The sequence below is a fragment of the Vicugna pacos genome, chromosome 14 (genome assembly GCF_048564905.1).
Source record: "Vicugna pacos chromosome 14, VicPac4, whole genome shotgun sequence".
Taxonomy (NCBI): Eukaryota; Metazoa; Chordata; class Mammalia; order Artiodactyla; family Camelidae; genus Vicugna; species Vicugna pacos.
In genome coordinates this window covers 71318758-71333852 of record NC_133000.1, presented here as the reverse complement: position 1 = coordinate 71333852, position 15095 = coordinate 71318758, and the positions used below count along the sequence as shown (strand labels likewise).

The 15095-nt window shown below is 49.2% G+C and overlaps 1 long non-coding RNA gene across 4 annotated transcripts; it reads left to right on the top strand.

Annotated features, from left to right (window-relative positions):
- Positions 1-332: 332 nt before the first annotated feature.
- Positions 333-14702, top strand: LOC140685574 (uncharacterized). 4 transcript variants are annotated; one of them, XR_012058844.1, is made up of 6 exons: positions 333-414; positions 5682-5871; positions 12319-12466; positions 12780-12848; positions 13746-13812; positions 14465-14702. It is a non-coding gene; the product is annotated as an uncharacterized lncRNA (long non-coding RNA). The 4 variants fall into 4 exon arrangements; XR_012058842.1 differs by having other exon boundaries at positions 13712-13812; XR_012058845.1 differs by lacking the exon at positions 12319-12466.
- The last annotated feature ends 393 nt before the right edge of the window (positions 14703-15095 follow it).

Genomic DNA, 15095 nt, shown 5'->3' with positions numbered 1-15095 from the left:
ATAAACTTCTCCCTGAGTCTGCTGTGGCTGCTAAAATACGTCTCTAGTCAGAGATGTTTCCAGTCATTTCCAAGGCAGATCCCTTCACTTCTCATTACACTTCCTTTAACACCGTAAACTAAATGATTTGGCTTTAGCGCTGATCACATTTAATAAACAGATATCAAAATGTTTATTGTTTCCAAAGATTAAACTGTCCCTCGCAGTCTGATGATTTCATCACTCGGAATATTCAAGAGCCTGCTCCCTCGAGAATTCTCAAAAGCTGAGGTCCAAGAATGTTTTGAAGGAAAGGACAATTGAATGGAATCATGGCCTTTCTGGGGATCATGGGACCACTGACCGATTAGGCTGAAAGCTCTGTCTGATGTTTGTGTTGAAAAGGATATTCTACCTGGCACCGGGCACCCGGAGGTGAGTGAGGAAAATGGGCCACGACCTGCGCTGGAGCAGGGCCAGGATGATGTCCCCAGGCTCCTTTGGATCTTGGGGAGCTCTGCTGTGACTCGATGTGACTTTCTGCACCTGCCCCACTCACGGGCCGTTATAGACAGAGTCAGGATCTGATTCGTGGCTCCTCCATGCTGTCGACAAATAAAATAAACAACAGATGCCCTCCCCCGCCCCCTGGGCCAGGGGGAAGTGTCCAGTTACCTTCTCAGGAGCCTCCCTCGGGCTGTTACAAAAATCAGCCATGCTTTCTCAGGGTATGAATGAAGTCCGCGCGGCTTACGCAGAAACGGATGCAGTGGACCTTGAGAAATCACCCGTCTTCCTCCTCTTCTGTTTTTCCTTTTGGCAGGATTTCACGGGAACTTGTGTTTATTTGTTGAGGACAGATCTTTGTGTTCATAGTTAATTGAAAAGGATAAGAAGGAGGAAGAGGTAGTTAAATCAGGCAGGAAAGGCTTCATTGACAAACGTGGGTGCGTCTAACACAAATTTCTGTGTGTGGACTTAGTGACCTTTCAGAATAAATCTCATCTCATAAGGGTTTTCAAAAACCTAATAATAATACAGCGAAGGTGCCGCCGGCCACCCGGGCTCCTGGCGGTAAGGTGATCGCCCCCGAAGCAGGCAGCCCGCGCCTGCCTTTGTAGTCCTTTCCCTGGATTTTCACACTTGTGCGAAGCCAGGGGACTGTATCCCATTTTAAAGACAAAACGATTCCAAGGAGCAGGTGGGAGGCCGGTCGGTATTCCTGGACTGTTGAATGAAGTTGAGACTCAACAAAGCTCCAAGACTCGCCTAAGATCTCAGGGCCCAGAGGGTCAGACTAGGGCGTGGAACCTGGTCCTCTCGCTCGGAAGCCACGCGGTCTCCGTTCTCCGGAGAGAGAAGTTACCCGGCGGGCGTGTCACGTGGGACTTCCGGCGTTCTGGTCCGCGCGCAGAGGCACTGCGTCAAGGCCATGACGCGGCTCTCCTTTCAAACAGAACGACGTCCCTCCCCGTTGTCCCCTTGTGCGTAGATGGCGGCAAATTTCTGTTTGCCAAGCCTTCTGTTGCCGCCCTTTCTGTGTTCCATTGAGATCATGCCCACGCAAAGTAAACACTCACGGAGCGAAATGCCCCGGAGAGTATTTATTTAAGAGTATTGTTCCAGGATGTGCGCACAGATAAAGACTTTGTGTGATCAGTGAGTGACCCCAGAGGCTAAATACCAAGAAGCTCCATTGGGAGGCCAGCGTGTCCTGGCCGGGCCGAGGTCACTGCGCGCGCCTCCCCGCCTCCTCCCAACATGCCCTTAAAAAGGGTCACCTTGCCAAGCTCTGACTCCGCAGGGCCAGGCAGCAGCTCAGGGAAAGAGCAGAGGAAACGTCCCAGGCCGTGGTCAGTTTGTGGAAATGTCAAGTTGGAAGGAGGCGGACTGCAACCGGCGGACGCAGGAGGGGCGGGTGGCCGCAGCCACCTGCTGGAGGGGGCGCGGCTGTCAGATGCCCCCTAGAGGCCACCCAGCGGAGGCGGGCCTGCGGCAGCCGGGAGGCTCTGGGACGAGCAAACGCTGGCAGCTGAGAAGCAAGAGGAAACAGACAAAGACACACATCACAGGACATCACTTGTAGGTGGAATCTTAAAAAAAAAAAAAAGATGTAAAGGAGCTTATTTGCAAACCAGAAATAGACTCACGGACAGAGAAAACAAACTGTGGTTCCCCGGAACCTCTGTGGGAGAGACAGGAGAACCACTGGTATTTGGGAACTCAGTGTAACAGGTTCTGACATCGCCCTGTTTTCTGTACCTGCAGCAAACAAGATGCTCGGAGTCTGATTTGGAATAAAACATGAAGCAGGAAGCCCGCGATTGTCTCTACATATTTAATGATCATTGACTCTTTGGATTGGCTTTAAAATAAAAGCTTTCTGGATGAAATACAGCTTGGAGAGGCTGGCTAGGAAGTGTGGCTTGAACACGGCGCTGTTGCACATCCATCTCGCCCTCATGCATCCACGCTCATGAGCCCCTAATTTCCCATAAACAGATATCTGCGCTGCCAATTGTTTTACTACCGAAAACACCGCGGATGCGACCTAATGGTCCGATGAACAGATTTTTCATAAACAGACCTGTTTGTTCACCAACTGCATATGAAGTAGCTGTGAGATGCCCGGGAAAAAAAGCACAGTTGCGCCAGAAAGCGAGGCTCACCGTTTTCCATAATAAGGACACAAAGCGTGGCGTTTTATTGATAAGGGAGCACGTTTTACTGCTTTCTCCGATTTAACATCTTTGCCAAGTGTGGTGGATCAGACTCCCCACTTCATTAAAGCGAGATGACTGGCGCTGTTTCATTATCAGTGTTCTGATTCTTGGGGAAAAATAATCTTCCACAAGGCTTTTTGTTACTTAATTATTACAGTGGGTAGCGATCATAAAATTTACCCGGGACTCTGGCAGGAGTGCACAGAAAGGATGCACTTTACGTATGAGGCATGGAGAAAGCAAAAGACCGTCTTTTTCTGTCCTTTATTAGATCGTCTGAGTGGGCGAAAACCTGTGGCTCCCATGCGATGTTAGAGATTTTCCATCGACCCCAGGCTGTGATGTCCACTACTCTCAGGGCAGATGGGTACCCAAGAAATGCCCATTTCAGAAATGGAAAGATGGAGAACGTCAGTGTCAGTAACTCTCCTGGGGGAGAGAAAATGCGAGAATTAAAAAGCGGAGAGGAGAACTTGAGACTCGGACTTTCTCACTGAATCCCCCACTCAAGACTTTTAAAAAGATGTCAGTGGGTTACTACCAAAGTTTTTACTAATGGACGCCGCATAAAATCTTTTCAGTCTCTCTTCTTGTGTCACAGACCAAGAAACCCCTTTATTGGTCTCCCTGAATGTTCTGTTCCACGTGGATGCTTCCAAAGGTGAACCCTCACCAGCAGCCTCCGGCACCAGCTGGTCCGGGCCACCCACGCGGCCATGGGCACAGCTGTCAGGGGACTGAGGGCACCTGCCCTTGACTCACCTTGTCACTTCCTCTGTCTATGCTGTGACAGAGGACACTTACCCAGCAGCCAGAAACTGTGGGAGAGGCTTTACAAAAGCACAGAATCCCCCTGGGGGAGCTGGGGGAAGAAGGCATCACATGTAAAACGCTAGATCAGCCGTGCCCGCCCGGAGAGGGCGCTACCCTGGCCGGCTATGGTTTCCATCTCGGTATAGAATAGGGACACGGACACTGCTGTCTCATCTCCTCCAGTCCGCAGGGTCTTAAAGGTGAGCTTTAGGACGTTGAGCCCAAGTTGGTGGCCAGACTCTCTGATTCGGTTGAGGGGACCCGACCCGGATTAACACCTTCCAGATGGCTGAGATGTGCAACTGAGGTTGAGAGCCCACTGCCCCAGTCCCTGGGATGGGAACGGTTTGTCCCCTAAGTCACAGAGAACACAGAAGCCCAGAGAGGTTTAGTCCTTTGTTCCGAGTTGCACAACTTGGTGTTGGAGCTGTGGTCACAACCCCAGGTTTTCTGAGCCCAAAGTCAATGCCCTGGCCGAGTGTTAGCGTCACCCGGGAAGAGGTCCTAAGGACTGACGCTTGGACCTCATACAACTTCAAGCATCCTTATTTTCAAAGTTCTCCAGATGAATTTAAGGTGAAAACTGGATTTGGAAACAATTTTACTCACCTGAACAGGACCACCTGTATTCCAGATTTCCTGGGGGACGTGTTAACGACACGGATTCCTAAATACCGCCCCAGATCTCACCATCAGGACAGGTGGGATGGAAGCCACGGATCTGGATTTAAAAGCTGTACACACAGAACTTGAGAACCAGTGTCCTGCCTCAGGCCTCCGGCTGTTTCCTTGTGGGTAGATTTCTGCGTGTTTCTTCCTCTCCCCCCCACCCCCCCGCTCTCATCATTCCCTTTATTTCATACTTTTTTCTTCCTCACTATTTCCTCTTTTGGCTCTTATTGTAATAATATCAACAATAATTTCTAAATTACAGGTTTTTTGTGGCCTGCAAGTATTTTTTTCAGTCAGTAGCGGTATATAAAAAAAGATTTCTCACCCTCTGTCTCTCTCTCTCTCTCTCTCTCTCTCACACATATCTTTTGTAGTTGGTCTGTTGGTCTGTTGGTCTGTGTATTAAAAGAAAATGAATCTAGCTTCTTAGGAGAAACTTACTTTTAGTCTGAAGACTTTTAGCTGAAAACCATACACGAATCTCATCTTCTAGCCAAAATACAAGAAGGCCTTGTCCTTTCCCCGGTGAGCAGAATCACGTAGGTGTTTGAAATTCATTTTTAATTTAGCCTAGTTTCAGCCTTCCCTTTCTTGCCAGTTAGGGCGAAATGGTAAGGTAAGCTTTTATTCACATTTCCTAGATTCGCTGATACGGATAACGGAGAAAGAGAGGGCACAGAATAGGGACAGAAGGGCTGAAAGAAGAAGAAAACGGAGAAGACGAAGGACAGACTGAAGGTGATAAGGCAGTTACTGGAGGGGACGGAGTGGAGGGACGTCAGGAAAGAAGGGAGATGGAAGAGGAGGCGGGCAAAGAGAAGAAACTGGCCCGGGCAGGAAGAACCACATAGCATTTTTCAGAGTTTAACAAGTTCTTTCTTACTCGAGCCTCAAACAGTCCCGCGAGAGAAGCCAAATAAGAGTCAACAACCTCGTGCAGATGAGAACCCTGAGGTCCCAGAGGGCGAGACCTCCCTCTGGCTCCCTGGCCGGGAGGTTTTCTGAGGGTGCTTTCAGTTTTGCTTTCTGTTCCCGCCGCCTCGCAAAAGACGCCCAGGGACACCGTGGCTTCCTTCCAGGCTGCAGGTCCCGAAGGTGATGGGTGGCGGGTGTGAGCTTGGAGCAGAGCCAGGGCCCCGGGCCCCACTGGGACCTTCTGCTTGATGGTCTGTCCCTGAGTTGTCACCTCAGGGACATCCCACCTCTGACAACAAGGCAAACACAGTTTGGGGTTTTTAGTGTCTTTCTCTTGCCTAACTTGGGCCAAAGCTCAAGTTCCAATCAGACGTGAAGGCTTAGTTTCAGGGCGACTGAAATTTCCTTCCTGGGTTGTTAGCTGATCCCGGGTGGCCAAGCCCTGTGGGTGCCCCGATGCCACCACTCCACCAGGTCTGTGCACTTCGGGGCCACACTGAGCCAGATGCCACAGTGGGACATTGGTGCGGTACAATTTATCATTTACCAACAAAATCTGCTTTTTCCTTTTCACGCTAGGAAGAAGAGGGGTTTTAAGTTCGCTGCCCCTTGTCTCGTCTCTGCTGCATGGACACGCAGAGGGCACCTTCTGCTTCTGGTCGGTGTCACGGCCCACTCTCTGCAGTTGTCTGCTTCCTTGCACTTGGAAATGGATGTAGTTCTTTTGTAAATAAACTTGAAGACAGAAGCATGGAGTCCAGAGCTAAGGGTAGGTAGAGGTCGAGGAGATAAGATGGACATTAGTTGTAACTAAAGGGAACAGCAGATGCAAAGATTCCAAGTGGGGAGCTGGCTCAGCACAAGGGTGCAGCTGAGTCGGGGGAAGAGGCAGGCTCAGAGCAGTTTGGGGGACAATAGGAAAATCATACAAATAGCTTGGACACACTCATCAAAGCCGGACACCTCGCTGGGTCCAGGCAGGTGAGACACACAGGGGAGAGGCACCTGCCCACCTCCCCAGGTGGGCAATTTTCAAAGCTCCCACTCATTGTCCCCAGATCATTTTCTAGGCCTGTACCTTTTCTATGCTAAGGATAGTGCTTCACCGGAAAAAAAAAAATCCCCCCAAGATTGTGTTGTTTTTCTCCACTTACCTCTAATGCGTATTTTATGAACCAAAAGTCATGTCACCTGAGCAACACAGGAGCGAAAACAGGGGCACAAAAAAATCCTGCTGTGTGTGCAAGTCTTAGAAATCTGTTTTCCTGAACAAACAAGTCCGTTGAAAGAACAAAGTCTGAAAGTGAATCATAAATTCGTTTTGTTGGAGTAGAAACTGTTTTTTGGAAACATCTATGTTGGATTTGGGGGTGCGGATGGACCACGGGGGACCAGAAGTTAACTGCCAACTTCCAAGAAGGGGAGAAACCAGCTGACAAGTCTGCTCTGCCTTTTCTTTTCGATTCAAAGGCAAAGACAACGCAAATTTTCCAACACATTGAAAATGTTGTGCGCTGCTGAAGGCCTCAAGTAAACAGCTTTTGTTAACTCTCACATAATGGATTTAATAAGTGGAAACAGCATCCTTAGTATCAAAACGTTGTCAGAAGCCCAACATGAATTTTGAATTTGGCTTCACAGGAATTAACCTAAGCAATCTGCTGAAGACGTATTTTTTAAAAAACTAAATCCTACAGCTTTATGAATCATTGAGAATTACATAACTGAAAGAAATCCTCTGACTGGCCTTACTTTCTTTCCTGTGAGCTGGTATTGGTCTTTCGAATGGGCAGGTCAACTCTATTAAACGTGAAAGTCCAGAGGCTTGACTGGGAGGCAGTCCTTTCCGACGTGCTCTTTTCGGAGCAGTGACAGAGCTACCAGGGAGGCCCTGGACACTCGAATGAAATGTGTCCGGCTCGGTGCTCAGTGCTTGGTCAGCCTACCTGAAAACTACTTAAAACTGCCTTTAACATTATAACCTGTGGGTTAAAGCTGGCGTGCAGGGGGCTTCTGTGTATACACACAGGACACTTGGGAGACGCTTGTTCATTTGTAAAGGTTGGCTGACTTTGAAAATCTCCAAGAGGGCTCATTCAAGCAAAACTAAAATATCGACTCAAGCATTAGGCGAATTCCCCCAAAAACAAAACTGAGATTTTCCTGAGCTATAAGATAAGTAGATTTGTAATAATAAAAAAAAATCCCCGCTTTTGGATAATCCATAAAAACCAGAAGAATTTAGATTCTTTTGAGATCCCTGAACAAGCTCTGTTCATTTCTGTTTGCCTCGAATCGTGAAACTGACCAACAGTTGGGCTGGACGGCGCGACCAGAAGGGTGTGAAAGAACGCGCCCTCTTCGTGCAGCATCTGCTGCTGCTCTTACTGATTTACAAAATCCTCGATCAGCGGGGCCTCCCTGTCACATGTGGAATTAAAGGTCAAGGCTGTGAAAATACGGTCTCGGTCCTGTACACTCTGAGTTTTCAGACGAAGCTGTCTTACTGGTTTCTCATTTTGCCGTGTTTATCAGCACGAACGCAGGCAAGTTGTTACTTTTGCCCTGTCCCAGTGGTCCAGCCGGCAGGTGGGCACGGCCGGGGCCCTGCTGAGCCCTGGTTGCGTGCCCCGCCGCACCCTGGACGGGGCGGGCTCCCGGGCCCACAGTCCCTCGGAACACTCTGCTGAGGCGTGGCACCCATGCAGCTTTGTTTACAGGGCAATGGTCCTGGTTACAGTCTGCCTGGAATCCAGGCTCCTTTCCCAGAAGTAATGCTTTTCCAAAGGGTAGATAAATAGCCCCACCCATTATATGGAGAGTTACGGCGATAACCCGAGAACAGCAGGCACACGCCCTGGGAGGCGCTGAGCATACACCCCTGCGCGCAGACCGCGCACGAGGGAGGCCGAGGGCGCGGGACACCGGAGGGGGCGGGACGTGGCAGCCCACCGCCCTGGCCGCAGCCGAGAGGGGTGCGGTACAGCTGTGGAGGCAGAAAGAGCAGGAGGCAGATGCTTCCCAGGCTCCAGAGTCTCACACAGGAGAGGGCAAGACAGGAAAGGAAAGGGAAAGGGACCTGCCCGAGGGGCAGGCGGGCGAGAAGCCCCCAGGCACACTTCTCGGCTGTCGGGTCGAGGCGTGATGATGGGCTAGAGACAGAACGGCTAATAAAACACGGTCCAGAGAAGGGGCCGGATGTGCAGACAGTGAGCACAGGAGGCAGGCTTGCACATCAGTGCCGGTGGGAGTGCAGGACGGAGCAGCCGAGGGAAGCCTGACTCTGCTCCGGGCTGTGGGCTGCAGGAGGCCTGTGTCCAGGAGGGCGATCGGGGTTCTGTTGTGCAGGGTGGGAGACACTTTCTCACATGTAAATGCAAAAGATAAGTACATTCCTGGCTTCAATGAACGAGAGGAGAACGCACACCCTAGGTGCAGTGGGCCTCTCGGGGTGGCTGGAGTGAAGGTGTTACCTGGGGAAGGGATGGGGGACGGGGTGGGGTGGGGAGGGCAGAAAGGAGGGTCACAGGGGCTGGGGTAAGACCACGCAGGACCAAAGGAACCTGGGGACTTCGGGGTTGGCTTTTGTGGGGCGTGGTGCGTTTATAACGAAAAATCCCTGCTTTTGGATAATCCATGAAAACCAGAATAACTTAAATTCTTTTGATTCAAATGAATTTTGAAAGAGACTATTCAAATGAATTCAAATTCAAATGAGTTTTTAAGGAGACCATTCTGACCACAAACAACTTCGGTCTATTTTTGGTTTAATTTAAAATTTCTGTGCATTGAAACCTTGAAAGGACTACAGAAATATTTTGTGGCTCCAGCGACCGATTTCAGTAAAACTTGACATATAAACAATAGTTGTTCATATGATCAAATTCAAATGTTTTTGTATTTTCTGCTGTAATAATGATCCAGCCCATATGACCACAGCATCGTATTTGAATGTAGTATGTAGAACTCATAGTTTATTTTCAAATCTATGAATTGCTTTAAGAATTTTATTTATAATTTTAGTTTCTGTTGCTTCAACAAATTGAAATAACAAAAACTGCCCACCGATATCTGAAAATGAAAGCAATCCAAGAAAGACTGCTCAATGTATTATTACTGTCAGTAGAACACAAATTATGTGAAAAAAAAAGGCTTCATGATAGCAGCAAAATTAATGAATTGTTAAAAATAAAGGCAAGGAACGTTGTATGAAACAATCACGTCATAATTTGTTACTTTCATGTGTGATGACGTTATTATGCATGGGAACATCTCCAGCCCCTCAACTGAACGAAGCACATGTAATTTGTTTTGTGATTGTAACACACATCTGTTGAGGTCGGAGCAGGCTGCATTTTATTCAGATGTTAGTTAGTGTCTTGGTCCGTTCAGGCTGCTGTCACAAAGTACCCAGACAGGGTGGCTTCTAAGCAGCAACAATTCACTGCTCACAGTTCCGGGGGCCGGGCACGGGCGGTCAGGGTGTCAGTGTGGCCAGAGAGGCGGCAGTCCCGGGCGTAGACTTCCTGCTGGGTCTGCACCTGGCAGAAGGGGCTGGGGAGCTCTGGGGGGCTCTTTTATAAGGGTGCAAATGGGCATTAATCCCATCCATGAGGGTCCTGCCCCCACGACTTAATCCCTGTCCCAAGGCCCCACCCCCTAATTCATCACCCTGGGGCTTGGGATTCCAACAAGTGAATTTGGGGGGGGGGTGCACATTTTCAGACCAGAGTGGTTGGTTTGATTTGTACCTCTTGAATACTGAGACGGAGTATGAGGCTTGAGTTTTACTCTTACCCTGGTCCCTCCGATGTCGGGTTGAGGCTGGATGAGTGGATGCCCAGCCCTGTTGCCAGAACTGAGCTTGAGGTCAGATTCCTCAGCTTGCTTGGGGAAATTACCAGTGAGGGTGTGTGAAGAATCCACGTTGAACTTTTCAGTGACGGGTTTCATTCTGCTGGGGCAAGAATTAGTAGGCTTCCCCCTGCTTTTACTGCAGCATCTTGGTTCAGAGGTCAGGTCAGCTCACAGAGGTTTGAGTTTATAGGTCAACCAGGACAGCACTAATCCAGACAATGAGAACGCAGACAGAGATGGTGGCAGGACACTGAGCGCCCCGCGTCCGCCCCCAGCGTTCGCAGAGAGAAGTCAGATGGTTAGAGACAAGGTAGACGCAGGAATTAGGTCTCAGAGACATTAGCTTGATGTAAAGGCCAAGTGAGAAACCATGTACCCAGGCCCACCTGGCTTCTCTCCAAGCAACAATGTGACAGGTGTTTTGTTTGGACCCATGATGAAGAGTCCAGTGTGTTCCTCCCAACAGTTATGCTCTTGGGAGGCCACTGGTTTTCTAAAAGAGAGATGGGAATGGGTGATGGAGCAATAGGTGATGTTTTTTCCTGCATCTTCTTGGAGTGTTTAGGTGTGGCCGCTTCATGGACACCTGTACATACTGCCTCGATCCCCTATGTAGAATGTTCCAGAATTCAAAGACAAGAGAGAGGGTCCCCCAGTTTCCTATTTGATCCTCATCAGCTCAGAGCAGTGAATGCAGAGAAAAGTTCCTCTAGATTTCCCAGCAACTGCGATGTTTCTGGCTGGAAGGATGCTCTCTAGAAAACCTTCTTTAACAGGTTTCAGAACATAATGTTCTACTTAACACACTGGCTTAGAAGTTGCCTCGTCATTTGTGAATGGACTTTGCTCACTAACAAATCAGCAGAGGACTGGCAGGAAGGAGAAATCAAATTTTATTTTTTAAAAGCAGCCCTGGGCCTCCCAGTATGACCAGCACTCATTGTGCTAAGTGAAGGGCAGCGGTGGAGCCCAGCGGAGCGTCACAGGACATCACTGTAACCCAGCGTCTTCAAGCCGAAAAGCAGCACTGGCGGCGTTACTTAAAACCCCCCGAGTCAGCGTCTGCCCTGGGTCTGCCGCGCGCACCCGGCTCTCCACGGCCCGAAGCCCGTTTCCTTCAAACTGCCCTCTGCCTGGCGTTTTCATCGTTGTCTTAGAAAGTTCTAGAAAAGATTCTGACAAGTTCCTTTCCTTAGGAACAGGAGTCATAGTGTGACATTTTCATATGATACCAAAAAAAAGTGCCAGAGTGAAAAATTAACCAATAAAATGACTGGAGATCCTGGAAGTCTCATGAAATTACTGGCTGCTGGATTCCCACGTCTTTGGGGGGCTCAAAATGGTCTTGTCCCCCATCTCACATGTGCCTCATTGGCTACCGAGTCCTTCCTAGTTTTTTAAAACAAACCTGTTATACTAGGTCTAAAGCCAAGATGAGCATTTACTAATGAGTCTATATCCCAAAAAATAGATTTAAAAATTTAATCTTGACAGATTTTTTAAATGTAACCCTAAGTCCAGTAAGGGTCTTTATTTAAAAAATATATAACATACACATCTGCACCGTGCAGCTTTGGCACAAGCAGGGAAAGTGCTGATTCCCTGTGCAATTATGAGCTCCCATTCCTCTCTCTTTTGGAGAATTAACATATTATGTAAATTATTTTACAGATATGGTGCAGATGTCATTAATAAAACATGAAGGTGGGATCTGTGCCCCCAATTAGCATTTTCATTGTATTTCCAGCCCGCTTTTGGCTTACCGCTTTCTCTACCGTGTGAAAAACTGCGTGGCCATCATCAGAAACCTTCTCTCTTTGAGAGTTCCCTCCTGAGCAGGGTGTGCGCTGGAGGGCTGGCCGGGGAGGCCTGATGGAGGGGGAGGGAGGGACCGAGGCATGAGAGTCTGGGGAGAGGTAGTGCCAGCCTGGCCCATCCTGGTCTCCACATGCTTCAGAACGTCTCCAGTCCACTCCACCTGTCTCCTGGGTGATGACATTCTGGGCTTGTTTATGGAAGCTCACTAAGCAGAAGGTCAAATTTAGATATGGTACACTTTGCTCTCTTCTCATAGGTCGAGGCATTGTTTGCTGGCTGGATTCAGAATTGTCCCCACAGCGAGGTTTGACCTTCAGCGATTTGTTCTGGGGTGTTTGTTTTTGAGCAGGAGATGCAAGTTTCCTGTTTCGGGGTGAGGTTTCTGGTAACCATTAGAGAATGAGCATTCATTCTTGTGGACACTTAAAACCAGAGATACTTCTTCCTGCAAAGCAACCTACACCACTGTCAGTACACACATGCCCTTTTAAAGGGAAAGAGGGGTTTTTCCCAACCCCAGTAACGTGGTAATTGTCATCAGTTCCGACAAGGCGTCACAGAGATGCGGCAATGCTGATAAGCTGCTGAGACACCATCGGAGGAAAATCACTCTGGAAGTGATGTCCCACGCATGCGTTCTGCAATTAATTTCTCAGCCTGGTGGAAACCGTACTGCTAATGATGGAAAGGTGTGTGTTATCGGGGAGCCAAATAAGAGAGGACTTTGTATCTTTTAGCTCAGATCAACTCAGATGAAATTATGTAGATGATTTAGCAAGACAAGGCCCTGCTGTTCACCCTGCTAACCAGATTAGAGCAGGAATGTGGCAGCCACTCAGGGGCTGGGCAGATGAAAGTCAGGGGGTCTGACGACCCAGCCAGTCTGCCATGCTGACCACAGTCAGAGACAGCTCTCCTCTCCCTGACCTGGGCGGACCCAGCTCCAGAGGAATGTGTATCTCTTTGATGTCTCAAAATTTCCACTTTGCTTGTCCATCACAGTCACCCGCTGTGACGTTGTCAGCAGCTCCCAGGTGAGGATAAAGACATGAGAGCCTCACCTGCCACCAGGTAAGATCCAAGCAAAGACAGCGTGTGACCCCCACGCCAACACTGCCCGCCCCCACGTCCCACAGAGCGCTGACGGCAAGCGGCCCCGGCGTGGCCCCACCCTCACACCCTCCCTGAGATGCTCCGGTTGCATTTCCTTTTCAAATATTTAACTTTAACCTCTTTAATATTTAGTAAGGCTAAAGGAATAAAAGATGAATTATTGAAGAGACTAATGTTTTTAAACTCCCCCCACAAAAGTCACAACCACGCTGCTTTGTATCAAAAACTCATTTCACAGGCATTAATTTTTTAATAAAACGCTGATTGGGAGATGAAGTAGTGTTTCTAATAAGCTTCAACAGTCCGTGGAAGGGCGTCCTTACTTTCTTGGGCAAAGTGCAGTGTGAGTGGGATTCTGTGGGCTCCAGGAACTGTTGGAAGACATTGGAAGGACTAGACCCTTCATTTTCCTGCTGATTTGTAAACTGAGTGAACATTTGAGACTCTATGACGTTGGAAACCTACCCCACGAAGGGGAGGACCTGGCTCTTCAGACATAACTCAGCAGACAAAGGGGTTACCATTAGGAATTGTGTTTCCTGGGGGCAAAAGTAGAGCGAGGGGGCCCAGGGTGGTGAATTCGGGCAGAATCAGTAGGTGGGGGGCTTTGTTAATAGAGAAATCTAGTCTCCAACGGAAGCCACACAGATGGTGGGGTGGGGAAGGGGCAGGGGTAGGGGGTGGGGGTAGAGGCTTTGGGGGTGCCGTTGGGGGTACCAGGGAAAGGATGGTGGTTAGTTCCTTCCCTCACTTTTTTTTGTCATACATGTAATTTGCAATCTCATCTTGTATTTCTCTTTTAAATCTGCCACTGAGAACAGACATAATCCTCGTCTCTCTTATTCCAACTGCCAGAGACTCACAGATCTTCCCAGCGGTGGAAGGAACACGGTGGAGAAGCCCCGCAGCAGACTGGTTGCAGGTGAGTATTGCAGACGGAGGCATCCAAGGGAGGTAGGTGACCCCCCCACCCCGGTGTTTGGAGAATATTGACAGGCTTGAGACTAAAACACATAGTCCCGGGAGAAATTTGCAAGGACTGGAAGAGAGAGAGAGAGAATCTGAGATTCAGAAAAAAGGCTGCATCGTTTTAACTGAGAAGCAGAGGAGTCAGTCCTTCCGGCAAGCGCTGCAGAATTTACTTTCTGCGCAGCGACACTTTATGGGGATTTATGCCTGCCCCACGGCAGGAATGCATTCGCGAATGCATATGTATAAGTCTGCCCCCGCCCCCGGGGCTGGCAGCAGAGGCCGGTGTCATGTGAGGGCCCTGTTCAGGAACTGACTGATTCCTTCCCCCCTGGGCTGAGAGGCACAGGGACCTCGGGCGAGAGACCCGCCGTTCCCGTTGGGGAGACCCGGGCTGCACGGCTGCTGGGATCTCCTAGAGGCCCTCAGAGCCACGTGCGCGTTGTTGCAAAGACAGCGCGGGGTGCGGGGCGGTGAACACCGCATTGGCGCACCGGAGAGAGAAAAAAGACAGGGGGCTCTAAAATACACGGGAAGGGAAGGGCTTTCAAGACATTCCATTTCAACAAGCTGTACGCACCCCTTCCATCTCTGTTCTTTTGAAGGAATGGAGATCAGCATCCAAGGGGAGGGGCGGCTGTCCTGGCAGACAGAAACCTGCGCACCCCGCCCCCAACCCAGGTTTTCACTGGAGAAAATGCAAGATGGTGAAAACGCCTTTTAAAAACATCAATGCCTTCTATTTATAGGGCTTGTAAAAAGGGTTCGAAGTCAAAGCAGTAATAGCCAATGCTTTAAAACTCTCCGCGTGCAAAATAAACTTACCAAGGTCTTTAAAAAACATTAGGTCAAAGGTCCAGAGACGTGCATCTGAGCCTGCCGTTCCTGGTTTGTTTGGTGCCCGTTGAGGAAGGTCTTTAAAACGACCCCCAGGTGCCGTTTTCATGACACTCTCGCAGCCGGACCCACCCCAGCCGGCGAGCTTGCCGGAGACCGACTTCTAGGCTTCCACCTGATGATTGCTTTTGGTAGGCGGTGTATTTCATTTTTCCTAAAGTATAACTCATGTACTTTAGAGGAAGAAAAACCCCTCTGAGTAGGGACTACAGTTAAGAGTCATCATTCATTGCAAATGTCAGTGACTGACTAGTTTTAGATTTGCTTAAAGACTTTCCAGCAGCACCGTTTTACTTGAAGATTATCAAACTTTTCAATCAAAAACATTCCCCATTTTTT